The sequence below is a fragment of the Phocoena phocoena genome, chromosome 17 (assembly GCF_963924675.1).
Source record: "Phocoena phocoena chromosome 17, mPhoPho1.1, whole genome shotgun sequence".
In the NCBI taxonomy this organism is placed as follows: Eukaryota; Metazoa; Chordata; class Mammalia; order Artiodactyla; family Phocoenidae; genus Phocoena; species Phocoena phocoena.
The window spans coordinates 24,826,761-24,854,748 of record NC_089235.1 but is presented as its reverse complement, the minus strand read 5'-3'; the positions used below and the strand labels follow the sequence as shown (position 1 = coordinate 24,854,748).

The 27,988-nt window shown below is 37.7% G+C and overlaps 1 pseudogene; it reads right to left on the bottom strand.

Moving 5' to 3' along the window:
- Positions 1–3,655: 3,655 nt before the first annotated feature.
- Positions 3,656–25,308, bottom strand: LOC136136879 (FACT complex subunit SPT16 pseudogene; annotated as a pseudogene).
- Between the last annotated feature and the right edge of the window lie 2,680 nt (positions 25,309–27,988).

Genomic DNA, 27,988 nt, shown 5'->3' with positions numbered 1-27,988 from the left:
CTCCCCAGTTTTGTTTGTACAAGTTACTGCCTCATGGTTTTGATATTCATCAGGTATTTTAACTACTGAAAGTCATTACTTTCTACAAAGAGCTTCACTTAGAGAAGCTTCATGAGATACACTCTACTTCATGAGAAAACAGTGGTTGCTCTGAAACACAAAGCCTAATCCAATGTGAAGGTCATGTAACAGCCCATCAGATAAATGTCCATACCCATTCCTTATCTGGTATCTGGTTATTGTTAATGCTCCTAGTGTCTTGAGTTCACAAGCCCTCTACAACCAAGCATATTAATTCAACAAATGTCATCAACTTCTCTTCGCTCTCTTTTCCTAGGAAGGAGGTTGAGGGGGAAAATATCCTGTGCTTTGACATCACCTGCAAGCTGTATGAGTGCACTTATTGGTCCAATGGTTAATTTATCAATCATAGTTTTCATTCATGTTCCAGTATCACCTTAAAAGCTCAGTTCACAGACCCAGAAGAAATGTGTCCAGGATTTTTTAATCTCTCAGCCCACAATCTGCCCATTACACATGAGCAAATTTTTTTTTACAACCACATTATAACCAGGAATTAGGTTTCTTCTATTGCAGATCCAAGTTGAATGGACTGTATTATAAATAATTACTTTCCTTAGTCTAATAAATGGAGTGGAGTGGCCATAGTGAAGGTTAAGGAAAGGTAAGCAAAGCAGAGGCGCCAACCCTCGGGGCAGAGTCCTGGCTGCTGACTTCTCAGTTCAGGCTAGATTGAGTTTGTATCCCCATGTATCCTAAGGTTTCAACACCCCCTGCCCAAATCCTCAAAACAGCAAGGTTATTTTATCATTGTAACCTAATACATATTCCCTAGAGAACCTTTATTATTTCTGGACCTCAGAGAACACTCAATTTCTATCATCTGAAAACAGTGAGAGAATGAACTTAATCATTTTAAGACCCAAGTAGTAGACCCTACTTCCTTCTTTCATTCTTCTGGATTGTTCTATGAATAAAGTTTTCTCTCTGGAATCTTCCATCCTTTCCTCTCTGATGATTATTTTTCCTAGACAGCATACACTATCATCTTAATAAAACCTTCTCTGACATTGCTACCTCATCAAGCTCTCAGTGGGTCCTCCTTTCCTTTCATTGCTAATATCTTCATAGAATAGTCAAAATGCTCAATGCCTTCATCCCTCACTTTATAGTTGCTTCTTAACTCCCTGTAATTTGAACCCCACAGTCACCAATTAACTATAGTTTCCAAAGCCACCAATGAAGTTTTAAATACCAAAAGCACTCTACAGTTATTAGTCTTCTTCAACATTCCTCCTCCCTTGTGAAATTTCCCCTTATTGGTTTCTACTTGTCTATGGTGTGTATTTCCTGATAATTTCTTCCTTAGCCCTTCATTCATTCTCCTTTCTATATTCCCCCTTAAACAGAAACATTTCCCAAGACCCACTCTTTAGTCTTCTTGCCTTTATCTGGCATGCTCTACCTTGGCGATTTCATCAAATGTTTCAACCATCATCTCTAAAGCAAATCACTCTTAACTTTGTCCCTTGCACTGACGTTTCTTCTGAGATCTGAACTCCCATTCCAATTACTCATGGTTCATGATTGTGAAACTATCAAAGCTGGAACAATTAATAAACATCTTCTAAACAGAACTCATCATTTTCCCAGAAGCTGTTTCTACTCTCCCATTTACTGTCTTGGTAAATGTCACCTGAGTATGCGTATCACTTCTTAGAGAAAACTTTGAGTAAAGGAGTTACCGCCCTCCTATCCTTCAATTAGTAATTAAATCCTGCTCTGCCTCCACACTGTTGCCCACAATTATCCACTCCATCCTTTCCCATCGACTGTCTTCTCATCCAGGCCCTCCTCTGCTCCCTCAGGCCCATTTGCCATGTCTGCCAAACAGGGCGCTTTCTCCAGGTTCTCTCATCCATTCTCTCTAGGGCAATCATCCTAAATGGCTCCCTCTACTGGATAAAGTCCAACCTCTTTGGCCTCCTTTCAAACCTCATTGACCTCATACCTTCACATAGAGCCTACACTCTGGCTACCCTTTTCACTTATGCTTCCCAAATGTACTATCAAGCCTCTGTGCCATTTGTAATCTTATTCTCTTTGTCTAGAATATTCTCCTCACTCTCCCATTTTATCTGGGGAACTCCCATTTATGGGTACAGGTCCAGCTTAAATTTCAAATCCTCTTCACAATAATCTCTGAGCAAAGGCCATGGGTCCTCTTTATAGATTGTGAACTCCTTCAGTACTGAGGCTTCTTCTTACTCAGGACCTAACTCAGTTCTTCATAATGGCCGCTGCTCCATGAGATCACTTACTTTGCAAATATTTATTGATTCCTTGCCATATAGTGAGCATTATTTTTAAGTGTTGACAATACAGTGATGGAAAAAGTAGATGCAATATCCACCTTCACAGGGCTTACAGCTTAGGGAGAATTATAATAGATAACCACTCTAATGGAACACCAGGGATTCCTTTAGCTTCACTGCATTTCTTGTGCCTTGTATGATCTTTATTAACCCCAGAGAGTAACTTCTTGTATATGAAGTTGCTAGTTTCCCTAAACTGCTAATTAATGCATAATTATCCAGTAATAAGTTTAGATATCAAGAGGAAAATTAGCATAGTGATCTGATGCCTAAAGTTTACCTTTTTTTATATATATACAAAAGAGGAGGACTGAAGAAAGGATAGAGAAATCCAGTAAATGTGTAAATATCAAGGTGCATGTGCATGTGTAAGTCTGTTTTTCTGAGGCCGTTGGAAGGATATAAGTGAAGGGAGAAAGAGGACTATATTAAGAAAGGCTGGAGGGGCACAGTGCTGAAAAAGACGGTGCTGAGTAGTAGCTTAAGCCACAATCTGCTGTTATATTTTTGGGTGATTAACCTGTTGGTTCCAGAAATCACACGTTTTGTGACCAGTATTCTACAACATTACTGAGTTTTCTAGCAGTTGGCTGGATTCTTCCAGGAACTGTTAGGTCTGCAATTGCTTTGTTAGACAAGCTGAACACAAGGCGGTCACTCAGTTCTATCAAAAATGAGGACAGCATTTCATGTAATGAATTTAGGAAAAGGGAAGAGTGAGGCAATTCTTCATGCTACTTTGGATTCATTGTAATTGGCTGTAAAAATGTCCATAGGATTTTCCCTTAGGAACAAGATACATTATAAACTGCTTGGCACTGCTAATCTTTCTAACATATGTTTTTTAATTTCAAGGAGGAATTTACTCTTACCATTTATCTCACCTAAAAACATGTAATGTTATTACTAAAACCATACTGGTACAAAGGTTGAGATAAATCATGTGGGTTGATGGTAATTTATAAATGCTAAACTGTAATTGGGCTTAGAGTTGTACCCAACAGCCTGTTGACATTCCCACGCACGACAGGAAGGCTCAAGCAACACTTTCTCAGAGAAGCTTTCTCCTGCACAAATTGGAAGGTTCTCAGAACACAGCCAGCTTCTCTGCTCCTGATGACTTAATGAGAACTCTGAATGGAGGACCTGCCTCCATTTTCTTTTCTTTTCTTTTTTTTTTTTTTTTAATTTTCTATGTCATGTAAAATTTCCAGGGATTGGCTGAAGGAAGAATGCAACTGAGGGTCAAAGTTCCGAAGTTACTTCCTCTTTTTCTTGGGAGGCACAGAGCCATGTCTGGAACCTCGGTTAGAGCGTCGGCCTGACCCGTGCACAGATGCCTTCCTCTTCCAGCTGATACTGCGACTCTGTTCCTCTTCCTCATAGCGACTTTCACAGTCAGCTTTTTGGGCTTCTTCCTCCAGTTCACCCCAATCCTGTCCACTCTCTTCTTCACTGCCCAGTGATTCCTTGGAATAATCTGATTCTTCAGCTTCTGATGAATAATCTTCCTCACTGTTCTCCTCCTCTTTTTCATAGTCATCCTCTGAAGGATTAAAAGTCTCATCTTTGATTTAAGACTCAGAATCCCCTTCCTCAGTATCACTCCCCTCATCCTCAGGTTCCAGGAAAGACCAGCCACCTTGTTTGAAGAAGCCCTCGGGGTCATCAACATTGGTCTTCATAATTGTAATCCAGTTGAGGGGCTGTACTCCTTCTGTGTACTTCAGGTCACAAGAATTCAACCATTCCTTGATGGGGTCAAGAGAGGCAACATGAATGGCATTGATGGTTGTCACTTTCTTGCTGTAGTCCTTGTAGACGATTACTGTGTCAAAGTTCTTCTGGTGAAACTGGACTCGCTCCAAGTGAATCAGCTCCACTTCATCCAATGTCACCACAAAATGTGGCCATTCTGTAGCATTTACCAGCACAATACTAGTAGGCTGAAGGAGGCAGGTACTCCAATAGGAGCTCTGTTAAATCCCAAGTCCCCAAAAGGCACTTCAAAGTCCAGTTCCTCCTTAGTTAGAGCCTCTACTTTCTCAATGAAATTTTTAAAGGCTGTTTTCAGTTTGTGCCTCGTTTCTCATTCCATCTGCTCAGCATAGAGGTCATCTCGGTCATGCATATGCTGAGGTTTCCTCAAGTCTGTGGTGATGTCCAGCACCTCTTTGCTCTCCTTTCCTGGACTCCATGGTCCCTTCATTTGGTCAGATCCCCTCTGAGCAAGATGAATAGCGATGCTACATGTCCTGACCAACGTCGTCCCAGTTAAGGCCTCCAAGAAATCCAAACACTAGGTCCTCTGTCAACCTTCCAACTACATTTCAGCCCACACTTGAGGTTTCTTTGCTGAAGACACAATTTCGCTGAACACAAGAGATCGGGAAAAGTGAGGGTGGTACTGAGAAGAATAACCATGGATAAAAATAACAGTATTTCAAAATGGGGTCAAATAGGAGACCAGAGAAGTGATTTCAAATGAGAAAATAATAAGGGTTATTATCGTTTGAGTCCTGAGGATGTGCCAGGAACTGTACTAAACATTTTACACCTAAGGTCTCATTTAGTCTTCAAACCATCTACCTATGAGGTAGGTTTTATTATTTTTCCCATCATACAACTATGGAAAGAGACCCAGAGAAGTCAAGTAACTTCAGGATTTCTGCCCAGTAAGTAAAGGAGTGGAGACATGAACCCAGCTCGAGATGAAGTCAAAGATTTGACTTTTAACACCCTTGAGTATTGCTCTCGTTAATTCTAGAATCAGCAATATTTCAATAATTATGTAAAAAATACAAGACTGTCTTAAATACTTGTATGGTGTTTATTAACCCCTAATAAAAGAGACTGTTCTTTCCAAAAGCCTTATTGAAAAGAAACCACTGACTGCAGTCTACTCCTCATTTCTGCTGTTAACAATTTGGGGGCTCCTTAGCAGAGGGGCCACACCACATGCTTGCTGTGCTCTGCACCTCTTTTCCAGGCACACCTGAGTCTGGAGGAGACCTGACTGCATGAGGAAACTCACAGAGTTCCCCCAACTACTTAACTCCTTTAAAGATGCATTATCTAGAAAGCAATATTATTACACACTGCTTTGTCATAATCCATTAGGAGGCTGTGTTGCAAGGAAGTTATTATTAAAATAGAGTTCAAACCCTCAGACAAGAAATTTCAAAATAAATGACAACAGGGCTTCCCTGGTGGTGCAGTGGTTGAGAGTCCACCTGCAGATGCAGGGGACACGGGTTCGTGCCCCGGTCCGGGAAGATCCCACATGCCGCGGAGCGGCTGGGCCCGTGAGCCATGGCCGCTGAGCCTGCGCGTCCGGAGCCTGCGCTCTGCAACGGGAGAGGCCACAAGAGTGAGAGGCCCGCGTACCGCAAAAAAAAAAAAAAAAAAAAAAAAAAGTGCTAAGAACTTATAAATATCTCATTCTATTCTCACTAAATCGCTAAGATCTATGTTTTATTCACACCCATTTTACAGATAAGAAAATGGTGCCTTGAAGAGGTTAAACAATTTGCCCCAGAGTCTTAACAGTCATAAAGGTCAGAGCCTAGGCTGAAACCCAGAGCTATGGAGCTATAAAGTTTGATTCTTAACCTTGATCCCACACTGCCTCTCACCAGCATGCGCTGATAGGTTTTCACAAGTGGTAGAAAAGGGATACTCGATAGAGAGCCACCAATTGGACATGTCATGAGTATGCACATGGGAATGTATGGAACATGGGAGTTATTTATTGTGTGTGCCAAAGCGATATAAGAAAAAGACTAAAATCACTGTTCTCAAGGGAAAACAGAGGACTAAGAAATATAATTTGTCATTGGTTTCATCATCTAATTCCTGGATAGCTTTGGAAAGTAATTCACCTCTGTTTCTTTAATTTACAATTAGGGAGAATATTTGACATCTATCTTCCTCATAGGAATGTTTTAAGGAAAACTAAGATATGGAACAATCATTGTAAATACTTCTCATTTGATAGATTAATGTATCAGTGTCATGCCATGTTAAGGAGTTTCAACTTTATTCTTTAAGCAATAAGTTGCTGGGGGAGATTTCCAGGGAGAAGCATAACATGGCCAAATTAGCATGATGCAGAAGGGACACTGCTGAAATATGTAGAATGGATTGAAAAAAGTAAACTTTCTTTAAGTGTGTTTATGTGACAGCAAGGTTACAAAGTAGGTCTGAAGCAGAGGAGGCTGGGTGTGGGCTGAGTGTGGAAATATGGGAAAGAAAATGGTCATGTAAGAATGCACAAGGAGAAAAGGAGCATCTAGACCCGGGAGCCAGGCAGAGGATGCTGCTTTACCTCACTGCTTTCTCACTGTTTTAGAAATATCAAAACAATGTGATTACTTTGAATTCCAACCAGGAGATTTAAGATTTGATGGCAATATCAAATGGGTGTGCACTAATACACTTCTTAGAGGCGAACAGTTAGAAAACAATTTTTTTAAGATCCTTTCTAGTTCTATGGAAAAAGGAAGTCTTTTTAATGTTTTAGCTAATATCTGGAGAGGAGCATCACTTAGGGCCAGGTACGAAGCTATGCAACACTCTGACTACCAAGAAGATACACATGCAAAGCTTCTCAGATTATTATTTTTACCTTCTATCTCTCAGAAGAAATCAAATGAGAGTTTGAAAATTGATTACAAAATTTAGCTTTTGTGTGACCTTGACCAAGTTACTTAAATTCACTTACAGTTTTCTCATTTGTGAAATTGGAATAATCATAGTAATAGCTTTAGAGGGATTTTGTGAGTATTAAATGAATACAATCTACCTATAGTCAGGGTTCATATTTTAGTATCAATACATTTTAGCTGTATGAGTATCAAAGATTGTGTGTTTGAAGGAATCGTGTGCTATGAAAGACTGTGAAGGTCAAAGGAGACAGGACTCCATACACCGTGCTTGTACTTCTTTTGATCTTCCCTAGATGATATCCACTCTTTTTAAAAGATATAGCACATAAAATGATGCTCAACATTGCTAATCATCAGGGAAATGAAAATCAAAAACCACAATGCAATATCATCTCACACCTGTCAGAATGACTATCACCAAAAAGAACACAAATAACAAATGTTGGTGAAGTTGTAGTGTAGAGAAACGGGAATCCTTGTACACTGTTGGTGGGAATGTAAATTGGTGCAGCCGTTGTGGAAAACAGTATGGAGGTTCCTCACAAACCTAAAAATAGAACTACCATATGACCCAGCAATTCCACTCCTGGTTATGTATGTGAAAAAAGTCAAAAACACTAATTTGAAAAGACACAGGCACCCCAGAGTTCATAGAAGCATTATTTACCATTGCCAAGATATGGAAGCAACCTAAGTGTCCATCAATGGATGAATGGATAAAGAAGATGTGGGGTATATATATATATATATATATATATATATATATATATATATATACACTACTTAGCCATAAAAAAAAGTAAACTTTGCCATTTGCAACAACATGGATGGATTTGGAGGGTATTATGCTTAATGAAATAAGTCAGACAGAAAAAGACAAATACTGTATGATATCACTTACAGGTGGAATCTAAAAAAAAATAAAACAAGCTAGTGTATATAACAGAAAAGAAACAGACTCACAGATATAGAGGACAAACTAGTTGTTACCAGTGGAGAGAGGAAAAGGGGGAGGGGCAAGATAGGGGTAGAGGATTAATAGGTATAAACTATTATGTCTAAAATAATTAAATTACAAGGATATAGTGTACAACACAGGGAATACAGCCAATATTTTATAATAACTATAAATGGAGTATAACCTTTAAAAATTGTAAATCACTATGTTGTACACCTGTAACATACAACATTATACATCAACTATGCTTCAATAAAAAAATTTTCTATGAGAAAAAATATTCTCTTTTCCATTTTCTGAAAGAGTTTGTGCAAAATTGGTAGTTCTTCTTTCTTAAATATTTGATAGACTTCATCAATGAAGCTATCTGGGCTTGGAATTTTCTTTGTGGATATAATTTTAATTATGAATCAAATTAATGTAATATATAGAGTAGACTTCCTATAGATACATAAGAAGACTAAATTAACATCGAAGTATCTACTTTTATAGTTTGGATTTTAGAAAGAACTTTGAATCTCTTGAGTTATAAGAATTTTTAAGAAAAAATAATTAACAAATTAACAAATCAGTACTGTGGCTAAAACAAGATGAAATAAAGAGTGATATTTAGAAAGGGGATCTTAAATTCAGTAGAAATACTGATGCAAGAAGAACCTTTTATTAATGTTAAAAATGTCACTCTTGTTGCCCTTTCCACAAGAATGCTCTGTTTTATACTGCAGACAAATTCCTTTAATCTAATTTATTTATTACAATAAAATCTCTGTCTGCTTTATTACTCCTCCTAGTAGGGTAGGAACTGAAAGTCAGATGGCTCACCCTGTGTCACGTAGTGAGTCACAAGGTAGGAACTAAGTTTGGGGGTGGGGTCACGTGATCAGGCCAGTCTCTTAGCAGTGCCTTCAGCAACTTACTCATCACTGTTCTGAGCTGCTTGCTGCTCACAGCAGCATCTTCCTCCCTCATCTGAGTTTTTCCCTGCTACCACATCTCTCACCCCTTTTCCCTGACCGCACTGTTAACTACAAAGGACAGACTCCTAGCATCTTTATGCCCTACATATTAGGCTGTGTCAAAGGACACATATAAAAACCTGATTTGAAACCTGCTGTTGAACATTTTTGTTGACAGAGCTGGATTCCTGATATGCCTGCTCTATTTACAGATAATTTCTCAGCCATCCTAGTGTTTGCATTATTGTCTCAAGTCCCAGACAGATGCATCTCTTTGTTTGACATAAGTCCTGTGCTCCTGTACTAACTCATTAGTCCTTAAAGTGTGATCCCTCACCAGCGGTATCAATATCACCTGGTCACTTTTTAGAAATGTAGGTTCTCAATCCCTCCAAGGTATAGGGCCCAGCAATCCATGTTTTAAAAAGCTTTCCATGTGATCCTGACACACACAAAGGTTTGAAAACTACTGTTATACCTGCAATAGGGAAGGAGGAAGCAGAATTTGGCCTTTTTGGTTCCAGAGTGGGACCAATGCTCACATGATGGGGGATTAACAAAAAAGAAGATGTTGAATAACAAAAAAAAGAAAAGAAAAGAAAAAAGCCTATGTCTACTGTACATTTTTTACAACCATCCATTTCAGAAAGACTCAGAATTTACTTAATATAAAAAAAATAGCTTTGGTGGTATAGTGGTGAGCATAGCTGCCTTCCAAAAAAAATACTAGAACAATTCAAGCTCAATTACACATGGCCCTGCTTCACTACATTCCCTATTCTACTACCTCTGCTTTCAACAGTAAATACCTGATGTCCATTTCGATTTCAACAGTAAATATTTGATGCAAGATGAACATGATCTCACATCTTAAGTATGAAAGTAGCTTTGATTATTGGGTTGTTTTAATATCACCTATTGTTTGAAGCTTTGTCTACAGCTCAGATGAATATGAGGTGCTGCCTTGCCTGACAGCTATTTCTGCAGAGTTTATAGGATTAACCAAATAAATACTTGAATTTGATTCAGCTAACTGACATCCCCAAATATCCATTGGTTGGCGCTATTTGACCTCATTAATCTCCAAACCAAAATGATATTATGTACACAACTCTATTTACTTTGCTGTGCAATAAATCATCTTTCTACTTGAAAATAGTAGCACTACTATTGGTTTTGTTAGGTAATATTTATTGATTGCTTGCTACCTACTAGGCACTACTTTGACTTTACACGTATTCAGTCATTTATTATCACAACCCCACCACATACGTACTAGTTTATCCCCACTTTCATTAAAGCAATTGAGAAAAAGTGAGATTAAATAATTTCAACACATATGAGGTATCACCTCACACCCGTCAGAATGGACAGCATCAAAAAAATCTACAAACAATAAATGCTGGAGAGGGTGTGGAGAAAAGGGAACCATCTTGCACTGTTGGTGGGAATGTAAATTGATACAGCCACTATGGAGAACCGTATGGAGCTTCCTTAAAAAAAACTAAAAATAGAGCTACCACGTGACCCAGCAATCCCACTACTGGGCATATACCCTGAGAAAACCATAATTCAAAAAGAGACATATACCACAATGTTCATTGCAGCACTATTTACAATAGCCAGGACATGGAAACAACCTAAATGTCCATTGGCAGGTGAATGGATAAAGATGTGCTACATATATATAATGGAAATATTACTCAGCCATAAAAAAGAATGAAATTTTTTAAAAAAAGGAATGAAATTGAGTTATTTGTAGTGAGGTGGATGGATATAGAATCTGTCATACAGAGTGAAGTAACTCTGAAAGAGAAAAACAAATACCGTATGCTAACGCATATATACGGAATTTTAAAAAGCGGTACTGATGAACCTAGTGGCGGGGCAGGAATAAAGATGAAGACGTAGAGAACAGACTTGAGGGCACGGGGGGGGAAGGGGAAGCTGGGATGAAGTGAGAGAGTAGCATTGACGTATATACACTACCAAATGTAAAATGGATGGCTAGTGGGAAGCTGCTGCATAGCACAGGGAGATCAGCTCGGTGCTTTGTGATGACCTAGAGGGATGGGATAAGGAGGGTAGGAGGGAGGCTCAAGAGGGAGGGGATATGGGGATATATGTATACATATAGCTGATTCACTTTGTTGTACAGCAAAAACTAACACAACATTGTAAAGCATTTATACTCCAATAAAGATGTGGAAAAAAAATAATAATTTCAACAAAGTCACACAGCTAATAAGTGGTGGAGATGGGATTTTATTCTAGGCAGTTGACTTCACACTAGGCATACAACCATAAGACAACCACTGTCCCAGTGTTTCTGGGACTGAGGGGTTTCCTGGGATGCAGGACTTTCAGTGCTAAAACTGGGATAACCCCAGGCAAACCAGGATGGTTGGTCACACTGCAACTACTATGCTGCAAGATGTATTTATGTCTTTTTTCCCCCCTTGAGTGGCATTTGAAATATATCAAGCTAATGGCTGACTTCCATAGTTCCAGGAAACAGTAGACCCATGTGTCTGTACAGGGGCACAAGGCTCTTAGGTGTCTCTACTCCATTTCCATCATTCCATTCCAGAGTGTCCATTACTCAAGGTCATCACTTAATGTCCCCTTTCAGGAGACAGGATCCAATCTAAAGAGCTTTGCTGTTCCAGAGATGTCCCTGGATTTCCCCAAATATTCCACTAAAAACTAGGGTAAGAGATTCTAAGAATTTGCTTCAATATAAATTGCCCAATTGCTTTTCTTTAAAAGAACATAAGACTCTTTAACAAAAACTCCAGCTCATTAGTTTCAAGTTTGTAATAAGGAATTATAAAGGGACAACCCAACAAGGAATTGGAGGGGGAACAAGGAAAGGAAGATAGAAGAGCTAGAACATTTAGTGGGGATTTAATTTACTTCGCAGTTTAAGACTGAGAAAGATAGCACAACACAATGTTCCTCAAACACACACAAAATTTCACAGTTACATGGAAGGGAGTACATGAAGTCAACAGGAGGACCCACCTGCAGACTAGTGTCAATAATTCTCACCTCCAAACCTCAGGAAGGACCAACTCTCAGCCTCCTAATGTGAAACTGTGGGAAATTCCTTCATGATAGTGAACCCTCTATTAACTGAGCTATCTATAATAGTTAGATACGTAAATACTGATATTTAAAAGAAAGGATCCTTAACTAATTTATTCTGTCCCCATTCCTATCCCCACAGACAATCTCTTTGTTTACCTGTTTCTTGTAGTAGTTATGTCTTTAAATGGTTATTATCTCTAGATAAAAGCCTCACACAGCTAGTTCTAGATTTTCCAGTTTTTCATATTATCTATTGACATCCTTCTCTATCTGTTGAGTTATGTTGTTTTGGTTACTAAGAAGAAGAGAGGACTTGAGAGGTCCTTGGATCACACCTTGAGAACTGCTACTCTAGTTCTTGGATAATTCCTCCTTTCAATTTTACTATCCTCTCTTTCTGGAATTTCATAGTTATATGTTGGATCTAATATATTGATATTCCATAACTCTGAATTTTTCCCCTCTATCTTACAACTCTTAATCCTTTTGTATTACTTTCTAGAATATTTTTGCAATTTAAATTTCTACTGATTTTTGTGTGGGTGGAAAGAATGTCAAAGAGGTCTTTCTGTTTTCTGATTGTTACTTAGTATATTCTTTCCTTCCTTTCTTCTTTCCTTCCTTCCATCCTTCCTTCCTTCCTTCCTTCCTTCCTTCCTTCCTTCCTTCCTTCCTGCCTCTCTCTCATTCTTTCTTTCCTTCATCATAACAACTGATGGAAAATTTTGGTGAAACTTTCTAAAGATATCAATGGGAGTTAAAAAAATTTTTTTTTCTATTCCCTGTTATTTACTTTTTTTTCCAGTTTTTTCAATGGTCATTTTTAAGAATGAGGCAACAGAAAGCTGATTGAGAGGCCTGGGTATGTGGGTGGGACTTGTCAGTTAGCTCTGAGATGACTGGACAAGAGTCAGTCATCTCACTGGAGACACCTAAATGCCTGAATGGAGTGGACATTGATATCTTTATAGAAAAGCCTTTTATTTCTGGCTTGTGGTGGAAGTAATGAACATAGTATATCCAAATCCTGAGACAATGCAAGATAAGTTAAGCAACTCATTCAAAAATATTCAAGGAATCAAAGACAAAATTAAAAGTAGGACCTGGGTCTTCTAATTTCTAGTTTGCTTTCCAGTAAACCAAGCTGCCTTTTGCAAGGACAGCTCAATTTAAATTCTGGCCATGCCATTTACTTGATGAGTAAGAACTAGAGTTTTGGTTTCTGCAATTGTAATTAGATTATTGTAGGATAATAATCACCCTACTTATGTATTCGTCACAGAATTGCTATGATTGATAAAATGAGACAATATTTGTGAAATTGTCTTTCTTATAAACTATATAGTTTAATACACATATTAAGTATAAATTTCCTACATAATAAAGTAACTTGCGTATACTTTAAACTTTTTTTCTTTTCAAATTAGACTTGTGGAAAAGATATTATATTCATATGATTCCAAAATCAAAAGAGTAAAAAAGAACAAAACAGGAAAAGAATTGCTTCCACAGCTGCCTCAATCCATGTTCTTATCTCCTAGGAATGTGTACGAGTAACTATTTCCACGTAGCCCTGTGTGGTCAAGTTTCTGGATATTTGCCCTTCTAAAAGAGGTGAAAAAGAATAATCGTGGCTGCTCTTGTTACCTATTGGCTATATTTCAAAAACCATGCTAAGTCAGCCCTTAATGGCTTAAAACAAGATAATCATTTAATTTACTCACAAATCTTCAATTTCAGCAGAACATCGTGAGGACATCTCATCTCTGCTCCACGCAGTGTTAGCTAGGACTGCTCAACTGAAGCTGGAGGGTCTCCTTCCAAGATGGCATACTCTCATGGCTGGCAAGCTGGTACTGGCTGTTGGTTCCTGTCCACATGGGCATCTCTACTGGAGGCTTGTGCTTCCTCACAGTATGGTGATTGTGTTCTAAGAGAAAGAGACAGTACGTCCAGTGTCTAGAAGCTCTGGCCCAGAAACCAGCACTGAAACACCTCTGCTGTATTCTGTTTGTCAGAACATTACAGACCCCAGATATAAGGGAAAGTGACACCACATGATGGGAGGAATGCCAAATAATTCTGGGGCCATGTTTTGAGACCACAAGTATGTTAATGTTTGAATCAGTATTTCTTTATTATGAGTACAGATGAACAGCTTTTTACAAATCTAGAGTTGTTTATATTGCCTTTGCTTTACTATCTATTCATATCCTTTTATTATTTTTTCCCTATTTGTTTAGTAGACATTTTCTTATTTATTTCAAAGACAGCTTTATATGAGGAAGGTGAGTCTTTCCTTTGTGATATGAGTCACAGATAATTTTCCCACTTTTTCACTTGTCTTTTTAATTTGCTTATAATATTTTTACCCCATGCATTAGTTTTTTTAATGTAGTTGAATTTTACAGTCTTTTGTTTTATGGCTTATAGATTTGAGTCTATAATTTTAAAAACTTCCTCCTTTATAGGAGTTTACTTGTATTTTTATATTATATTTTTATTGTTTTATTTTTTACATTTAAAACATTGATTCATTCAGAGTTATCAGGATATATGCATGAGGTATGTTCATTTTTCAAAATGAACTTGAGAATCACCTCTACTAGATATAATCCCTCGATCTAAAAACAAAAAAGAACAAGGCTTCCCTGGTGGCGCAGTTGTTGAGAGTCCGCCTGCTGATGCGGGGGACGCAGGTTCCTGCCCCGGTCCAGGAAGATCCCACATGCCGCGGAGCGGCTGGGCCCGTGAGCCATGGCTGCTGAGCCTGTGCGTCCAGAGCCTGTGCTCCGCAACGGGAGAGGCCACAAGAGTGAGAGGCCCGCGTACCGCAAAAAAAAACACAAAAAACAAACAAACAAACAAAGAACAATAACAAAATCAACGACAGTTGGCATTTTTATTGGGATCATGCTAAATTAATAAATTGACTTAGAGAGAATTGACGTTTACACAATGAATGTGCCTATCAAAGAACAAGGTACATTTTCTCATTTCTTCAAGTATTATTTTGTGCCTTCAGAAGTGTTCAAAACTGTTTTCTCGTATAGGTTTTTCATATTAGTTTTAAATGTTTCCTTATTTATTATATTTATTGATACTACAAATGGAATTTGTTCTTCTATGTCCTATTGCCATATGCATAAAGCCCATTGACTTACCATTATTAAATTTGTACATCATTATATTAATAAATTTCTTTATTGTTTGAAGTAATTTTAGTTTAATTATCTTGCAGTTTTTAAGAATGAAATAATATTTTCAGTTATGATAATTTTAACTTTTCCAGTTAACTTCTGGAACTCTAATTTCTTTTTCTTTTCCTAAATGCATTTGTTAATATCTTAATCCAATTTAAATTGAAATGTGACAGTAGACATTGTTTAATGTTTTCTGGATATCAACAGAATATTTCTTGATTGTTCCCATAAAACATGCTGGCTCAGTGTTTTGTTTTTGTTTTTGTTTTAGCATTGCTGATGATGGTCATATGCATTTTCTTCTTGGTTATATAATATGACGATACAGGTAATAATATTAACTTAACTTACATTTCTAGAATAAAGCCACTTGGTAATGATCTACTATTTTTTAAGGAACTACCGAGGTTTTCTTTTATTGAAGAATAGTTGATTTACAATATTATATTAGTTTCAAGTATACAACATAGTGATTCAATATTTATATAGATTACACTCTAAAGTTATCAGAAAATAATGGGTATATTTCCCTGTGCTGCCCAATTTTTCCTTGTTGCTTATTTATTTTATACATAGTACTTTGTATATCTTAATACTATACCCCAATCTTGACCCTCCTCCCTTCCCTCTCCCCACTGGTAACCACTGGTTTGTTCTCTACATCTGTAAGTCTGTTTCTGTTTTGTTATATACATTCATTTGTTTTATTTTTAAGATTCCACATATAAGTGATAATACAGAGTATTTGTCTTTCTTTGCCTGACTTGTTTTACTAAGCATTCTACCCTCTAGATCCATCCATGTTGTTGCAAATGGCATTATTTCATTCATTTTTATGGCTGAGTAATATTTCATTGTATATATAAAGAGAGCATATCTTTATTCATCTGCTAATGGACACTTAGGTTGCTTCCATATCTTGGTTATTGTACATAATGCTGCTAAGAACATTGGAGTGCATGTATATTTTAGAATTACTGGTTTCATTTTCTTCAGATATATCCCCAGAAGTGAAATTGCTGGTAGTTCTATTTTTAGTGTTTTGTGGAACCACCTTACTGTTTTCCATAGTGGCTGCACTAATTTACATTCCCACCCACAGCGTACAAGTGTTCCCTTTTCTCCACATCCTTGCCAACATTTGTTATTTGTAGACATTCACACATTCTGGCAGGTGTGAAGTGATATCTCATTGTGGTTTTGATTTGCAGTTCTCTGATCATTAGTGATATTGAGCATTTTTCATGTGCTTGTTGGTCATCAGTACATCTTCTTTGGAAAAATTTCTATTCAGGTCTTCTGTCTGTTTATAAATTGAGTTGTTTGGGTTTTTTGGTATTGAGTTATATGAGCTGTTTATATATTTTGGACATTAACCTCTTATTGGTCATATCATTTGCAAATATTTTCTCCCATTCAGTAGGTTGTCTTTACATTTTGTCAATGGTTTCCTTGGCTGTTCAAAGCTTTTAAGTTTAATGAGGTTCCAACCAAAAAAAGTATTGCCATGATTTATGTCAAAGACTGTTTTGCCTCTGTTCTCTTCTAAGAGTTTTATGGTTTCCAGTCCTACATTTAGATCTTTAATACATTTTGAGTTTATTTTTGTATATGATGTGAGAAAATATTCTAATCTCATTATTTTACATGTAGCTGTCCAGTTTTCCCAGCACCACTTATTGAAGAGACTATCTTTTCTCCATTGTATATTCTTGTCACTTTTGCCACATATTAATTAACCATAAGTGTGTGGCTGTATTTCTGAGTTCTCCATTCTGTTGCATTAATCTATGTGTCTGTTTCTGTTCCAGTATTATGCTGTTTTAATTGTTGTAGCTTTGTGGTATAGTCTGAAGTCAGGGAGCATGATACCTCCAGCTTTGTTCTTTCTTCTCAAAATTGCCTTGGCAATTTGGGGTCTTTTATGGTTGCATATACATTTTAGGGTTATTTGTTCTAGTTCTGTGAAAAATGTCATATTTAATAGGGGTTGCAATCAATCTGTAGATCCTTTGGGCAGAATTTTAACAATACTAATTCTTCCAATCCAAGAACAAAGGATATCTTAGTTTGCAGCACAGGGGATCTCTCATTGAGACACATGAGCTCAATAGCTGCAGAGCACAGGCTTAGTTCCTCCGTGGCATGTGGGATCTTAGTTCCCCGACCAGGGACCGAACCTGCACCCTCTGCATTGGAGGGTGGATTCTTTACCATTGGACCACCAGTGGAGTCCCTATCTTTCCATTTTTAAATCACCTTCAGTTTCCTTCATCAGTGCTTTATGATTTTCAGAATATTGATTTTTCACCTCCTTGGGTAAAATTTTTGCTAGGTATTTTATTCTATTTGATGTGATTTTAAACAGGATTGTTTTCTTGCTTTCTCTTTCTGATATTTTATTATTAGTGTAAAGAAATGCAACAGATTTCTATGTATTAATCTTATATCACAAAACTTTGCTGAATTCATTTATTAGTCCTAGTAGTTTTGGGTGGAGATTTTAGGGTTTTCTATGTATTGTATTATATCATACAATATACTTCCTTCCAATTTTACTTCTTCCTTTTCCATTTGGATGCCTTTTATTTATTTTTCTTGTCTTATTGCTGTGCCTAGGCTTCACCTCTGCTCAATGGCCATCAGCACCCTATCCAGGGTGAGAGTGGGTCCCAAGTTGCTGGAGTAGAAGCCCTGACTGTTGGGTTTGAGCTGACTCTGTTCCCTTTAAGTGTGTGCTCTCCCCTCTCCCAGAATTAGCATCTTCAACCCAGAGGGGAGTAGTGCTAGAGCAAGAGGGGCTGGTGCAAGTGCTCAGCATGGATCTGGACATGGACAGTGGCTGCCCTGGTCACATTCAGTGATGTGGATGGCTTCTGATGTGCTGCCTGTTTAAGCACCAGTAGTGACTGTCCCCTGCCCTGCTCAGATGCTACTCCAGGTCTGAGTTGCCTTTATCCCTCACAGCTTAGCTCTCCCCTCAGCCACTGCCACTCTTGTCCTGGTCATATTGTAGAGCTGTGTCATGAAACAGGCGGGGCCAGAGAAGATGCTTAGCTCAGGCAGGCACATTCTCCAGAGAGGCTGCGGGAAACCTGCAGTTTCAATCCGCCCCCCTACCCTGTTAAAGGAATAAGCAAGCATGTGCGTGCTTCTCATGAGTGGGGTCCAGGCTTCCCTCAGCCCGTCTGTTAGTCACTGCCCCTCCAACAAAGCAAAGGGACTTGTCTTACCTGTGTCTGACCCCAGGGCGGTGGTGCCCAGTATGTGGCTTGAACTGCTCACTCCCCAGGGAGAATCTCCACCCAAGCGATGTTCCTCTTCTTCTGAGTCCCCTCCCAGGAGCACAGTTCACAACCTGATTCCTTCTCCTCCCTTTCTACCCGATTCCATGTGTTCCTTTGTTATAGCCCTGGTTGTACAGGAATCTTTCTTCCAGTCTCTGGTTAGTTTTTGTTCCACGGGTAGATGTATGATTGATACATTCATGGGGGTAGGTGAGTTCTACATCTTTCTACTCGGCCATCTTGGTCTCCTCTCAGGAACTACTGAGTTTTATTTGCTAATATTTTATTTTGGATTTTGAACTTTATTAATAAATGAGATTGGTTTATAGATTTCCTTGTTTGTGATCTTTGTCATTCCTTTGGTATAAATGTTTTACTTGCTTTATTAAATGCACTTAGGGACTTTCCTCCTTCTCTATGATTTGAAACAATTTAAATAATATTGGAATTATATGTTCTCTAAAGATTTTATAGAATTCTCCCAGGAAAACGTTTGAAGAAACAAAAGCAACTTTTGGACTACTTTATTTATTTTTTGGAAATCTATCTGCCTAGATTTTTTTTTCTAATCTTTTGGTTAAGTTTTGGTAAGTTATATTTTTCAAAATATTCTTTATATTATTCAGGTTTTCAAAGTTATTTGCATAGAATTAAACAAACAAACAAATGAAAACCCCCAAACCTCATGATTCTTTAAATTTCCCCTTTTTCTGTGAATCTACCTTACGTTGTGGTCTGCAAGTTGTATAAGCTCATTTCCATGAACTGAAAGATTAAATTATTTTTATTTCCAGTTTTTGAAAGAAAAAATTCCAGTAAAATGTTAAGCTTCTGGGCTTTATTTAATTCTTGCCACAAGAATCTATCTATCTATCTGCATGATAGATTTATTCTGATGACAATTCTATCCTCTTATGAATATTAAAGTCTACTTTAACTGGATTTAAATGAAATTCTTTCCTAGAAGGACATCTTGGTGATGATGTACTGAGTATTTTAACCGTTCAAAAACGGTCACAAGCTCTTTACAATCCCTCCAGAGAGTGCATAAGAAGACATAACTCATTCTATAAACAATACTTTGACAGTATGAAAATGGCCCTTATGCATTGAAGAATTAGTTCAATTAATACCAGTCTTCAATTAAGTAAGAAATTTTACTTTAAAATCCAGCTAGTGTTCGCTTTTGATTGTTTATTCCATAACAGTTGCTGTCTTTTAAATGAATTCAGCTGGCTGCCAGTTAATTTTTTCAAGCATTTGATATGTTGCCAGAGCATGTTCTGCCATTACAAAATCATTCAGTAACAGGTTTTCAACAACCAGTTTCTAAGAAAGAAGAAAGAAGGGAAGGGAGAAAAAGAAAGAGGGAGAGAGACAATGACAAACCAAGGACAAATCTTATGAAATCCCTTCTGTTCCCATTTTTTAATTGTTTCTTGCCTAATTTTGCCATCCCAGTAACATTTGTTAAGAATGTGATAATACATTAAAGGCTACTATATCTTAATATCACCTCAATAACAACTTTTCATAAATTCTTCAATTTTAACTTAGGACTCTTAAGGAAGTGTAGATGTCCACAGCAGCAAAATTGACAGAGGTGCCCTTTAAAAGAACCAGGAACAACATCTTCAGTGCACTGGTCACGTCAGCTCTTTTCTGAGCATAATGATCAGGGATACAAAGCAATGACAGGAATTGTTACTGACTTTCTCAGTGAACTTCTCAGGCTGAAGGGCATTCTGTGGAAGATGCAGAAATGATGGAAGGTTAGCAATTATTTTAGCTTCACGGTTAGATTATCTGTGGTCTTGTTTAAGGTGATCATAGTTATTGTTTTCTTCATTAGGCAATCAAAGCAAGAAAGAAAATGTTCCTTAACCAATAGAAGCAGATAAAATATTTTCCAAACCTTCTTTTGGAAGAATATACTGAAAAGAAGAAGCTAATTTACAAATTAATGGGACTAAATACAACTTGTAATTGTTAGCTGATAGAGGCCCTGGCTTCAGCCCTGACAGCCAGGTTGGTGGGTTTCTTCATTAGATTTCACCAAGAAAAATTTATATCTTGCCTACTGTGAAGAGATGAGAGTGTAGGAAGTAAATGATGAAAAAAAAACAATGTTTTTTTTTTTTCCTTTTTCTTTCTTTTTTTTCTTTTAAATGTTAGTAGTTAGATAATTACACTTAAATATTGACTGGCTCTTTTACATACACAAAAAGGACAGTATTATACTTAAATGTCAATCTCATCCTCTGAACTATGTCTTTTTATGAATAATTCTTTCCCCTCATTTTTAGAAGTTTAGGAATTTGCTCCAAAATTTATATTACTAAGGGTTTTACATTAATTAATGATTTACATTATTTTTAATCATTTGTATCCCTGTGAGAATCTGACAAAATCTTATGCTTACAGATGACTATTATTCAATAATGACAAAAATAGAAATGATATCCTCAAGAGGTTTATAATTAATTTCAGGAGTGTTTTCAGCTTAGTTCCCTGCATCTCAGTAACCTCATCTACAAAATAAAAAGATTTGGATGAATAATTTTGAGGGATAATTCTGTTCCTAAAATATCTTTCTTATATTTATATAGTTTAAATAGACTATTTTTTTCTTCTTTAACTTGGTAGCCCACTTTAATTGGCACCTGAAGCAAGATTTTCTTTCAATGTTTATGATGTTTCACTATCAACTTTTTCTGTAATTATATTCCCACATTTTATTTTACTTTTTTAAATTGTGAAATAATTGACGTATAAGTTTATATTAGTTGCAGGTATATAACATAATGATTTGATGTATGTGTTTATTGAAAAATGATCACCACAATAGGTTTAGCTAACATCCATTGGCACACAGTTATAATTTTTTTTTCCTGTAATAAAAACTTTTAAGATCTACTCTCTTAGCAACTTTCAAATACACAATGCCTATTATTACCTGTAGTCCCAGATTTTAAAGGACACTATCTATTCCCACCTCTTTGGCCATAGAGGATAGTTCCTTTTGATGATCTGTAAGTTGGCAAACCACTGATGAATTTTGATCATTTATCCAAAGTGTGTCTCTCTCTCCATTGAGGTAAAGTTCATTTACTCACGTCTGACATTTGTCACAGAAGAGACATCCGTGCTTCAGAAGGTTCAGAGAGCATCCAAAGTGTTCATAGTGATGTGGAGATGGCTGTCACGCAAACAGACAACAATGTTTAGGAATCAGTCTGGAAAGATGATTTGCTGAGTAGTTAAATTTGATAATTTGTTAAAAATTAAAATACTAAAGTCGATAATCACAGGAAGAGGGCACAAGAGATAAGTATAACCATTCAGTGTTAATAGTGTGATACTGAGAGGAAATATTTTCACTGTTACTCCATGAAGTGCACCCTTATCTAGTTTTCATTTCCATGGCTGGAGCTCCCAGGGATCAAGCCAGTTACAGTAGAAGTCGAAGCCAACACTGAAACTCAAAAAAGTAAACGTAGGGAAACTAAAAGGAAGAATTACAATACCCAACCTAGACTAGTACTTTACTTGCAAAATGTGGCAAGTATTGTGGTCTGTCCCCCGTATTTGTTCTCCCTTTCTTTCATGGTAATTGAAATAAATTACCAAAATGGAAGCCTACACTTTCTTTCTGTTGGGCAAATGGTTTTGGACATTAAAACTGGGTTTCCCAGCCTTCCTTGCTGTTTGGTGTGGTCATGTGATTATGTTCTTAGATGAGATGGGAGTGGAAGTTTGCTCTGGCAGCTTCTCTAATCCTCCTTACGAATAAGCTCGGGCACACCTGCCGCTGCTTGTCTCTTCCTCCTTCCTACTGCCTGGGACACAGCTGTGATGGTTGTACTACGAAGATACAGGCACACACAATGGAAGTAGCCTGGTGAGCGGGCAAAGGCTGGGTCACCGTGGATTAGTGCTGCCATATCAACCCTGCATTGTGCACCTCTGGACTTTACATGAAAGGTATAAAATTTTTTCTTGTTTAAGCCATTGGTATTCTGGGACTCTGCAACATGTAGTGAAACCCAATCTCAACAAATATGTATGGCAAGTCAAAATATAATGAAATTTTGGGAATTCCCTGGCTGTTCAGTGGTTAGGATTCCATGCTTTCACTGCACAGGGCACAGGTTCGATCCCTGGTTGGGGAGCTAAGATCCCACAAGCCGCACGGCACAGCCAGAAAGAGAAAAGAAAAAAGTATACATACGATGAAATTTTGTAAAAGATTTATGGGTGTGACAGATCAAACATGGGCTCTGAAAGTATGAGAAAGAGTTCTAGTATGTTCCTTATGTGCAGGTTGAGAGCCAGAATCTCAGGTGTCATCCCATAAATCATCCCTGTGGTCTTAATTGGGGCCTAATCCTATTCTGGCTGATCATAGATCTGATTTACAGTATTAATTCCTATTAACTTCTGGGGGTTTTATGCAGAACATCCTAATAGCTAAGACTAATGCCCCAAAATATTTGTAAGTAATTCTAATCAAGTCTTCTCCATACTTAGCTGAGAACATGTCTCTTTTCCAGGTGATCCTATATGTATAAAACATCTGTGAAAGACTGCTTCTCCTGGGTATGGGGTTAAAAATTTGACTAATGTGTTTGATTGATTAAACCATTTTAACTCAGCGCTGCACTGACTGAATGAATGTTAGCAGTAGATGTTCTACTGTAGCCTCAGGGATAAATATTCAGAAGGTAATGGAATTTTCCACTACTTCTGTATCAGTTAGGATCTGTCCAGCTCTTACTGTTGTCATTGTTTTGCATTTCCTAAATGTATCAGAGACCTCTATCATTTATATTGATTTCCTTTGTTCACCTGAGGAATTTTGACAGAAACAAAAATAGTCTACAAACATTTAAAAACTCTCTTCCTCGAAATCCCCTATTGTTATCTTTCAGGTTGGCAGAAAAAGGAAAGCTTCCTTGAATATTTCAGGATATCCTTTCTTCTCCTAGTTTCTTGTTCTTTCACATGGAAGGCAGTTTCCTAGCTTAGTGTTTGTTATGTGTACAAATCTCACTTTGTTCACTGACATCAGTGAATCAAAACAGTTTTTTATTTCTTCTTTTAAGCAACACCATCTCCCATCTCGCCTTGCAGTCACTAACTGTAGAATTTTTTTTTTCATTTTAATCTCACACACTAATGACATTGTCCATTTCTACTTTCAGTAATTTACTTGCCTTACTTGGCACTTATTTATTATCTTGCTTCACTATGTACCATTGTCAGTGGGAATGTAAAATGGGGCAGCCACTGGGGAAAACAATGTGGTAGTTAGTTCCTCAGGAATTTAAATATAGAGTACAATATGACCCAACAATTCTACTCCTTAGTATTACCCAAGAGAAATGAAAACATATGCCCACATAAACTTGTATATGAACATTTATAACAGCATTATTCATGGTAGCCAAAAAATGGAAACAAGTGAAATTTCCATCAACTGATGAATGGATAAACAAATGGGGTATATTCACACACTGGAATATTATTCAGCCATAGGAAGGAATGAAGTCCTGATACAGGCTGTAGCCTGTATCATAGATGAAAACAGAAAATATCATGTTAAGTGAAGGGAGCCAGAAGCAAAAAGTCATATATTGTGATTCTATATTTATGAAATTTTCAGAAAAGGCAAATCAATAGACACAGTAAGTGGATTAGTGGTTGCCAGGGGCTTGGGAAGGGAGGAGAAAGGGGACTAATGGGAAGAGGGTTTCTTTTGAGGATTGTGATAATTTTCTGTTATACAACTTTGTGATGGTTGTACAACTTTGTGAATATATTAAAAAAAAAACACTGATTCGTAAATTTTAAAAAATAAACTAAAAAATCGTATATAAAAACTTGTCATCTCGCTAACTAGAAACATTCATTCTTAGAAGGGTATGAGATGAGGCATTAGAAGGGAAAAATAATCTGACAGCTATTGTATCATGTCATCTCGAGCATAAGGAAAAGGAGAAAGTGGGGGGCTGTGGTGGTGTGATGAATTGGGAGATTGGGATTGATATATATACACAATATGTATAAAATAGATAACTAATAAGAACCTGCTATATAACTAAATAAATAAGAAGGAAAAGGAAATCTTCCCAGGTCCCTTTCCCTTCATTCTCTAGCTCTGTTCTTCCTGAAGCTGCAGCAGGAGAGGAGAAGCAGCATTGAGGCAAGAGTGACAGAGCACATAGCAATCACCTGTTACACCCAGACCCGTCACTGGGGTAGAAAAATTCAGGATAATCACTCCACGCGGGTCAGTGACAGTTACAGAAAGTGACAGGAAAGGGAGGAGGGGTTATTTGCTGGCTGGTATTAATAAAGAGCTAAGACTCATACAACATTTCAGCCCATAAACATCTCATCCCAATCTACCCAAACAAAAGCTTGCTAGATGTCAGTCAAAAGCATCCCATATGCATCCCTCTTGGTCTGTGGACCTTGACAGCTGGATCCCTTGAACCAGATTTGAGCACATGGCCTTCAGTTCTATGCTTTGAGGTTAGAAGACAAGAGACCTCACTTTCCTCCCAGCCATGCAGGGTTGACTGACATCATTCCAGAGAATAATCAGTTCCAGGCTGCTCTTAGGAGCCACAGCCCATCCCTTTGTATCTATCAGACCTAACGGCCTTAGAGGGGAAGAATGGAGAACTGTGCTGAGGCGCTGGGACCAGCAGGCATCTGACTTTGCTGAATGTGGAGCTGCAGCCATGACCTGGAGAGGCCAGTCTCTAACCCCCTGCAAGCTAGATGCCCAGACCTGACCTAGCAGCTGTGTCACCTCTACTGCCACTCCCACACCCTCAGCAAGGCTGGAAACCTTCCCAGTCCACCTGCAATTTGCCCCGGATGCTACAATCTGTGGAACGGCTGGACTCTTTCTATTTAGACAGTGAAACAGGAGCAACCTCTTTCTTCATCTCAATCTTTACAGACCTAGGGCAGAGATGGGTCATTTCCATCTTGCATTTCACAGCTTGGGAACTATATTAGGCAACCTGGCCATTGAGACAAGAAGTTTTGATTCTTCCTCCCCAGGTCAATTTATATTATTAACTTCTTTGAACCCCAAATCCCTTCTCTGTAAAATTATAATAGTAATACCTTATTTGAAAAGTTGTTTGTATTCAGTGAAGACAATTACGGCAGAGTACCAAGCCCAGCGCTGGTTCACTGTCTATTGACGATAAATGTTGCCATTATTATTGATGTTCTTGTTTGTATTTTTAACTACAGAATCCTGGATAGGGAGGCAGGCCAATTCACTAAAAATCAATTCTTGAACTAACTACTTTGCAGAATGACAAAAATTTACAAACTGTAGTTTTAAGTAGTTTTAATGCAAATATTTTTTATTACATGTAATCAAATATATTTTTCTGCATATTGGCTAAATTGAGCTTGACTGGCTACCTGATAAAATAATCCTAATAGAATGCTAAAATGGTGGCAAATAATAAATTTACTGGATGTACCAATATGAACCACTTTTTCCATCCAAATTTTTGGCATTCAGCATGTGACTTTTTATTTTTTCAGATGTTTTGTCATGAAATGATTCTTTCCAAAATGTAAGCACACTTAGAATCATTTTACCAATTCCCCGAATGGCATGTCAGCCTTAAATTACATTTTTAGCAAGTGATTTTTAGTTTAACTAATTTACATTGTAAAACACAGAAAATTAAATTTTAATTAAAATTCATTTAGAATTAGAATTAAATTGAATTTTCATTAAATGAAATTTAAAATGGAAGAGCATCAGAAATAAATCAGAATTAGCCAAGAGTCCTATCAGAGATAAAATGCTGATATTTTGGTTTCTATCAAGAATTTCAGAAACAGAAAGATAAGTAACAGTTTGCAGAAAGTTTCAACTTAAAAACAGAAAACTGCTCAAATCAACAGAAAGGTAGTAAGGATATTTTGCAGGGAACACTTTAATGGATTGGGTGATTTGTTCCTCAAATTAATTTGATATTTAGTCATGATCTATGTAAAGTTGTAAGGAAAGCTAAGTAATCTTAGCTTTAAAAATTAAAGCTAAGTTAAAGTTAAAAATCCAAAAAGACATTACATTTAGATGCTAGAGTGTTAACAAACTGAAAGTGATGTTTAAAATTTTGAAACAAAAATCAATATAAACTGAAAAGTTTCTACTTGAATTGGTAAATATTAACTGTGATCAGAAAAATGTATTTAATCATCATGACTATATTTGGACATTTTTCTAAAAGTTGTTAAGCCATTTCTTTAAAGCTATTAATTCTCAGCATATTCATCTCGGACCTCTGTAAGGGAAGGAAAATAAGCGATTTTAAATGCTCTAGATTCTGCTTCCTTCTGCATGACTTGGAGAGAGAGGTGCTGCAGCCTCATCCCAGGTGAGCATTGCGGGGGAGTCCTGGTAAAGGAGCAAGACTGTCTGGACCCAGCTGGACCATAGGAAGTTCTACCCACTCCTCCCCAGCCACCCGAATAGAATACCTCTTTTTGTCCCATGTCCCTGCCACATCGTCTCTAGGGTCTGACTCAGGAATTCCACCTCTACTTGCAGGAAGTAGAAGCCCAACTGAAGGAAGGAACCACGGGGCTGAGCATTGTTGAGCCATCACTCCCGGGGTCCCCAGTGGGAAATGAAGAAGAATTAAGTTACCAAATGATTAAACTGACAAAGAACCAAACTTATAGATTTAAAATAAAATAAAATGAAACACAAAATGGTTTTACCAGCTTGGAAAGCAATAGCTTAACAACTTTTAGGAAAATGTCCAAATATAGTCACTAGTGATTAAACATTCATCTCTGAACCTGGTGCAGTATCCTTCCTGGCCAAGATCTGTGTGGCAAGAGGCCTGGCCCACAGGTTTTACTCACATGAGTGAAAGGCAGAAGCTGAGACACACAAATCAGAATCACAGGATCCCGTCCAATGGAGCATATGAAGGAGGTGTGGACAGAAGGAGCCGAGGATGTAAGCAGTTGAAAGGCAATGACTGGAAGCCAAGATGAGATGCTAAACAAGACCAGAGAAACAGGATGAAATTGGAGCTTGCCTGCATGAATTCCAGGGACTGAGGTGATGAGCTAATACCACTGTGGTTTGGGTTTGTTGCTGGGGATTTCGTTGGTTTAAAGATAGGAGAGTAGAATTCACAGGCTCCTTTCTGTGGCCCAGCAGTGAGATTTTACCCTTCATTCATTCAGGCATCTTCCAGGCAGCCCTCCTCGGATTTCACTTGTTCTTGATTGAGCGCCCCTGGTACTCACCTAGATGAGGAACAGCAGAAGCATAAGCTTCGGGTGTGGAATCAGAACGGCCTGGGACTCTCCAACGCCACTGTCTGTGAGACTGCAAAATTTACCTAACTTCCCGATGGTAGGCATCTGCA